The sequence below is a fragment of the Anoplophora glabripennis genome, unplaced genomic scaffold (genome assembly GCF_000390285.2).
Source record: "Anoplophora glabripennis isolate ALB-LARVAE unplaced genomic scaffold, Agla_2.0 scaffold71, whole genome shotgun sequence".
NCBI lineage: Eukaryota > Metazoa > Arthropoda > Insecta > Coleoptera > Cerambycidae > Anoplophora > Anoplophora glabripennis.
In genome coordinates, this window is record NW_019416239.1 from 332520 (window position 1) to 340798 (window position 8279).

An 8279-nucleotide genomic window follows, 5' to 3' on the forward strand; every position below is an offset into this window, starting at 1 on the left:
AAACTGAAAGCACATATTTTGTTAAAAGGAAAAAAATAATCAAAAAAATAATAAAATAATAAAGTATTCGAGCCGCAGAGCTATTTGAGACTTTAGACTTTACGTTGAAACATATCAGTATCTCAAGGATACTGTAAAGCTTAGTCATGTAACAAAATCCGGAACGCGTGGTAATTTATTTGTTAGTTCCCGGAACGGATGGGCCAACTCAAACAGTTACATATTTCAGTCAACACTAATTATCGAAAGTTAAGGGTTCTCAAGTAGCGTCGCCACAAGGCCGTCCTTCGGAGAAAGTTTACATTATTTTTTAACAAGTTCACTTAGACTGTCGGAGCCAAATGCATTCAAAATAACACGTAGGAGTTCCAAGATATTTAAATAAGTTGTTAATGATAATAATTGGAAAAGAATAATAGATCAAATAGCTGTTTTTTAGGAGGATTTTCCAAGCTATAAGAACAGATTAAATAAGATTGACTAATCCGTCCCGTATTGCTACACGGAGTCGCTAGAGGAAGGCTAGGGTTACTTCTAAGTCTAGTTAGTCACAGAATTATTTATATAAATGTAAATTGAGTCCATTAGATAACTATTAACATGGCATAATTATGCCAAAGCGTCCCGATATTCAGGATTCCCGCCAGTAATATAAGAACAGAAACGTATGGACCCAAGAAATGGGCGTGTCGAAGCGAGGTATCGAATTCAGGAGAGATCTCCGAAAAAAAATAAATTTATTTCATCGATGGTTTTAGACATCTAGATATCTAGTCAATAAATACGATTAACGTGTTTCTTTGATCGCAACTTGCAATATCTCTTAAACTAGGTCTTAAATAAAATTAAAAATAAGTACATGAAAGAAGGGCTGCATCTAAGCAACAATATAATCCGTATGTTTGTGTAAAAAAGTAGGGGAGAAGATAATACTAATAATTCCCTTTCCTCCGTTTGGCTTTTATTCTTTAACTTAAATTGTACGAAAATTTGTGCCACCTCATGATAAAAATCTACACACTCAAGTAAATATCTTAGGAAACAACATAGTTGTCAATAAAACCCTTCCAGAAACACATATGAAACGAAATCACGTTTATTAGACATTTAACAGAGACCAGAACCATATGTGAAAGAAACTTAATATATCTACAAACAAAAGATATCTCAAGTGCCATCAAATTTGTAAAAACTGTCCTTTACTATTAAAGGTTCCTAAATGTTGTTAAAGAAAAAAAAATCTCTATACAGTCTATTAGATATTAATTGTAGTGTAAATTTTAATTTATTGAACCGATCATTTAACATTTACCGAGGTCACAGGCGCATATCTAAAATAGTCGAAGTTTTTAATATACGCTAGTTTTACTAAGGATGGCGAAGCATCAACTACTTCACGTCTTAGTAATCCCACTATCTGTGCCATTGTACAATGACATGTACGTGTCCGTCTCAGCTCTGAAGCTTCGCATCGATGAAGTTATTCGTTACGTATCTAGCGGCACACTAATGCCTGCCCTGTCGGCCTGGCGTGCCGGTGAACAAGCCAGGCTTTTTACTGAAAAAAGTGAGCTACTATTTTTAGCTTAAAATTTAAGCAGATGTTAAATCTCTGTAGTAATGCTAAAAAGTAAATAACATGCAACATTAAGCCACGTTCTGCTTTTTCCAAAAATTACCATTTTGTCAGACTAAACCCTGTATTGATTTCATTGCGGAGCGCCTCGTTATACAAACAGAAAAAGAACATAATAACATATATTTCAATGAAATCAGCGGCACGACCGTTTTATTATTTAAATTTGAGGTCGTATTTGGTCGCCATCGCAATGCTCGCGGGGATAGAATGTAAACGTAATATTAAAACAGTTCGGAGGAAAATCCTTGAATTTAGGGGTAAGCCAAAAATGTTGTTTACTTGATGTTCACATCATGTGGCGTGGAAACGGACGATAAGATAATAGTCTGCTTTACCGTCCACACTAAAAACGATGATATCTAGCCGCTAAAACTGTTACCTCTGTTCTTTATTAAACGTCCCCTCTTGCACATATAAAACGGATTTGGAGGTTAATAAAAATACCCCATAATTGTCAGAATGCCTTTGTATCACAGCGTTCTGTTTTTTATATTCTAATTTTAGTGCCGATGTGAAGGACTCTTGAGACTGATTACACATAAGCTCCGAAATCATAAAATACTTAATTCATTTTTATCCCGTCAACAAAAGTCTTTTATACCGAAACACTGAGCAGGTTTTAAACTGTTAATAAATTAAAATCTTTTTAATAACATCGGAATTACTAAAGTAAAGATATTGTCAAATAATATAAAATTTTGTGTGCAACTTCATTTCATATTTATTTACTTCTCTTAGAGTGGCGGTCAAGGTTTGTGTTTAAATTCTATTATATCTCTCGATTTGATGTCAAATATTTTTTTACTATTTCTTACAATGACATACAGGGTGTAAGAAGTTACTTCAGCATGAGATGGAGTAATCATAAATGAACAAAGAAATTGTATATTACAGGGGAGTAAAATTAATAGTTTTCAAAAAACAGCGAGTATTAATATTAGGTAATTTCATCACAACGTGACAACAGTGCTTAACCTATTGTTACACAGCTGATGCACACCATGTGTTTACGCGGCAGACTTCTCCTACGGCATAAGAAAAATGTAAACAACTATTATTGTGAAACATTTACTAAATTTCAAGACAATTGTTTTCCAGTTTTTAAATAAATAAAATAAATTGTATTGATTTTGTAGTACGAAGATAGTGTTGTGCTTAAATTTTCGCTCGAATTTTTAGTAATTATGAATCTCTTAAAACAGGAAGTTTTAATCAAATTACACAGGCACACAAAAAAAATGTCAAGACCCAGAGGATGGACCCCCCTTCCCCTCCGTTTTTGGGGTTTCTGAAACCGAATATGACCATTAAAAAAAATTTAACTAGCCATTTCCCCGTACACCCCCTTCTGGGAGTTGAAAATAAATGTCAATTCTCATACAAAGTCGAGTACGGTGAGTATTCCTTTGTTTTCTGGGCCACTAAGAACGAAGAAGTCTACCAAAAATGAATTGGACCCCTCGTTAACCCCTAGCGTCTCTTTACCACCCCCGTACACCCCTGTCTGGGAGTTGAAAAGTCAATTCTCTTACAATGTCGAGTACGGTGAGTATTCCTTTATTTTCTGGGCCACTAAGAACGAAGAAGTTTACCAAAAATGAATAAGACTCCCTCGTTACCCCCTAGCGTTACTTTACCACCCCCATACACCCCTTTATGGGGGATGAAGTATAAACTTTCATACAAAGTCGAGAGGGTTGTGTATGACTACGTTTTCTAGGCTGCTGAAATCAAATGTGGGTGGCAAAGGGTGCTGAGGGTTGACGAGAGGGTTGGATTCATTTTGTTTTCAGCAGCCTAGAAAATGTAAGCATATACAACCCACTCGACTTTGTATGAAAATTGGCACTTCAACCCCCATAAAGGAGTGTTTGGGGGTGGTAAAGTGACGCTAGGAGGTAACGAGGGGGTCTATTTCTTTTGTGGTAGACTTCTTCGTTCTTAGTGGCCCAAAAAACATAGGAATACACACCTTACTCGACTTTGTATGAGAATTAACAGTTCAACACCCATAAAGGGGTGTATGGGGTGGTACAGTGACGCTAGGGGGTAACGAGGGGGTCTATTTCTTTTGTGGTAGACTTCTTCGTTCTTAGTGGCCTAGAAAACAGGAATACACACCCTACTCGACTTTGTATGAGAATTGACATTTCAACTCCCAGAAGGGGGTGTATGGAGGGTGGTAACGGGGAAATGGCTAGTAAATTTTTTTATGGTCATATTCGGTTTCAGCGACCCCAAAAATGAAGGGGTAGGGGAGTCTACCCTCTGGGTCTTGACATTTTTTTCTTTTGTGCCTGTGTTATGTAATTAAAGTACCCAAAGATTCACGTCGTCCAAATAATCATACGTATAAAAAATAATGTAGGTACTTACCAAAAAACAAAATTTACTAATTTTAAATGCACAAATATAAAACAAACTACAACATATCCTCAAAATGTCCGTCACCATTTTCGATGCACGCACGACACTTTCGAATTCAGTTTTCGCGTACTTGCTGCGATATCGACTGAATTGCCTATTGTTGGTTGTTGGAACATTGTATTTTACGGTATTCTCTCCACGCAGTTATGTCAATATTCCTTAATTAACCGAACTTTTGTCCATCAAGTTGCAGATAATTTTTTCTCGGAAATGGTTGAGTTTAGGACCCATGTCATGTGTTTTTGTTTATTTTAATGTATTCTGTCCTCTGTTAAAATTAAGGCAGTGAAACTTCTAACACCCTGTAATTAATTCGACGATGATATTCTCTGTACAAGTTCTCCAACATGCACTTTGTTTACTATTTGTGAATACGATATTTTTTCTGTATTTATTTTGTTGCATTTTTTAGCTGATCTTGTTTTTTTTTCATAAAAACAATTTTCAAAAATATTTTTCTGAATAATTTGGAAGGTTGAAATGATTTTCTTATAACCTATTGTCTTGCGTTAGCCAATAATCTTATATGCAGTCTCTTAGTTCTTTCGAAATCAAATCCTATCCTATGTATGCATCTATTTTCTGAAGCTTTATTGAATCGCTCTGTAGCTTAGTTTTCTTTCCTTCGGTCTCTTGTCAAATTTATTCCTTGTTCTCCTCTTCTTATTTCATGTTTATATTTCTGACATTTTGCCGTTTAATTTCGCTGTCACTGATATTCTGGGATGATAATTTTCCCAAGGTAGGCTATTATTAAAATTTTCACACTTTACTATTTCCTGCGATGTTACTTGTTACGTAAATCTAACTTGTGAAATTATAACTTTGACATCTGTTTTTCTTTTCAGTTTATTTCGTTTTATATCTATTTCAAGCATGTTTTCGTTGTTTGTATTTGTTGCTTGTTAAAGACTGATATTCACGCTTAAGCTTACTTTGAGTGAGTGACTATAGCCAAAGTGACCTTTTTTATATAAACTTTACCGAAATTGATGAACGTTAGAAATTGTTCTAGAATGTCCTATAGAATGAAAACTTTTTATAGAAATTTCTTCGACTGCCTTTAGATATATTATTAGTTGTTTTTCTACACTTCTAGAGTTTTCTGATGATACACGGATTTGTTGATTACTATCAAGTTTGTTGGATATCGCTTTTTTTCGCATCCTCACTTTCAGTTCATAATAAATCCAAAAACTAACTCGACTGTCCTTACATAAAGACTTTCCTGGCAACTACTTTGATATACTTATTCACAAACATTTTTCTAAATTCTTTTTTTTATAACAAATTTTGTTGTGTGTGTTTACACTTACATACTAAATTTGTTTTTCGAGTATTTCTTTATATTGACTACCAAAGTAATACAAATTAATTATTTACTATAATTACCCGCTGATGTACCAGCTTTATGTTTTTATACATGGTGTCAAAAGTTCAGTCAAATGGTCAAATTCTGCTGTTTAGACCATATTGCAATACCTAGATGCTTGTGTGTTCCGCAATAATGCCTGTTAGTCCAGGAAATATAGAGTTGGACGCGACTATTTGTTTCGGCAAACTGAATTTATCACTCTAGATGCTAAATATTATATACAATAACATATTAGTTTCCACAGTCATAAAAATGGGGGGAAGATTGTTTACAGGGTGGTTAATTGTATAATTTTTACATAAATTCACGTTTTTCGCTTCATTTCCACGAGAAGTTCGAGCATTAAAAAATATTGATTAGATCAAAAGTTATAAACAGAAGAAGTTTATTTATGACTTTTGAATTAAACATTTTTAAACTGCGTTATTTTTACCAGAACGTTTTGGCATCGCATCCTCTCATTCCTTATCACTGTCTAATAACTCATACGAAATCTGGAATCGGTAAGTTGAATAGTTTACAAGTTATGGCCTTACAAACAAATTAACTAATTATTAGCCTGGACGATCCCGAGGATCTTCGACAATCGCACTGATTTTTTTCATGGTAGATTTCATAATAATATATTGAAATCTATCATTTTTTTTTATTTCAAATTTGCAACCTGGAAATTTTTTTATTTTTTAGCCTTAGTTGCAAAATGAAATATACGACGCACGAGCGTGATATACATATATTATTCCCATATTAATACATATTCGGAAAGCTTATGAAAATTACTTTAAGTTAAAAAAAAATCGTCAAGATTCGTTGAAAAACAACGGAGTTACACACTGCCAAATATATTATTTTCAAGAGAATTTCCCTTCTTTAACGGCAGGACTATGAATATTATCGTCATTTTCTTCGGAATCGCTGTCGTTCGCTACCCCACCCTTCAGCCGCGTCACGGCTCGCCGAAAATCAAGCGACCCACTGACTTTTGCCAATATTTCTTATACACTTAACATACTTCCACAATTAAAATATTTTTACCTGGGAAAGTACTCGGGTTAGAAATGATCATTTCCCAGCTTATTTTCTTGGCCTAATGTGCTAAAAATTGGTTCACCTGGGCAAGTATCTCAAAATAATACCCTCTTTATACAAATTACAAATAGATTTTTATTTTCTAACGTCTTTCAAATTTACTTACTGGAATTTTCTGGAAACAAGTTTCTTCATGTATTATTATAAATTTGCAACTGGTATGTTGATTTTTGAATTTGGTTTCTAGTTTTCTTTTTCCATTTCCTGAAATGATTTGTCGCAATGTGTCCCTTTCCGTCTCTAACTTCGCACTCAATTATAACTTAACTTTAACATTACTTTTATAATGCGTCTTATCGTCTGTATTTTCCAATATATTAGCTAGGTACACAGGCTACTCCGAATAAACACGTATCAATAGTTTATTTTTTCAAATTCCGTGGTAAAACTTATTTTCTTCTAACCTCTCTTTAGTAATTTTCATTCCCCGCCGCTGGACGAGCGGATCACGTAGCGGATTAAAAAAAAATAATACTTAAATCTTCTAAAATTTTCCATTTCTGCATTAAGTAAATGTTAAGTACTGGGTGAAACACTTCCTGACAACTTCAAACTGCCTTATGTTTCGATTGAAATATCCCATTAAAAGGGAGTAAAAACAAAATACTACTTCCGGCAAAAACGTATTGCGCCAATTAAGGACGAAGGAAGCCAAATGGCGAATTATATTGCCTTTCATTTGAAATTCGCAATTTGCTTCGACTAATGGGGGGCATTAGGGCAATCCGACTACATTATTGATTATACGACTACTGATAGGATAAGTGGAATTCAACTAAAAACTAGTTAGGGTTAGGTAAACATTTGCATTTTTAGGCATTTCCGCAATGAAACATATGTAGACGATAAGAAAATTATCCTCATAAATTTTGCATTACTATTACCATGCTTTTGTCCAAATCATGCAAAAACTTTTTTGCTATAGCTTTATCAATGAAATTAAAACAATAAAATAATCAAGCTATATGATTATTATAGATCGGAAATTTTAGGGCGGTTGCAATGTGGTACAGGGTTGGCTGTATGTTGGGTTCTCTATTACGCAATTTTATTCAAACAAAAAGTGACACAACACAACACAACATTATAAGAATATACCGGGTGATTCAATTTGGTATTCGCGGCCCTGTATCTCTTTTATTTTAACAAATAGCTATAACAAACCCTATATATTTTTAATTCTCCGCTCAAACTCTATCAAATGACATTATTAGATCGTCTCCATGGTAACATATATCAAATTGTTAAAATTTTATAGGCAACTGTTTCTGTTCAAATGGCACAATATATATTTTTTTATCAATTCTGAAAGATATTTTTTTCTGCGTACAACTATGTAAGGAAGTCTATAGTTTCATTAGAAATATTGGTAGAAAAACAGCAAAAAAGATGCACCCTACTTTTCGTAGCTTTATTCTGAAAAATAATAGCCAGCTGCGAAAATAAGTTACTATGTTTTTTTAGTAACGTATTTTAATTTTAATACGATAATAAGATAACAATTTAAAACAATACTTATTTCAAATGTTCAAAATGACCTCCATTTGCTTCCAAACACAGAATAGCTCTGTTTATCACTCCCTCTCTACAAATAGGCCAAGCAAATAAAATTTTTACTCGAAAAAAGTCCTATCCGCGAGATTATTGTAAAATTGTCTAAAGGAACATAATACAAGACATCTCTCATCTCGTGAGTCAAAAACTTTTATTAGCTAACTTTTCTATTTAAACAAATAAGTGAGGAAAACA

At 33.7% G+C, this 8279-nt stretch overlaps 1 protein-coding gene across 1 annotated transcript in view; it reads right to left on the reverse strand.

The window, feature by feature from the left end:
- The window catches only part of LOC108917618 (neuroligin-1-like), a 289285-nt gene that overhangs the window by 279635 nt on the left and 1371 nt on the right, over positions 1-8279 (reverse strand). The window lies entirely within an intron of this gene.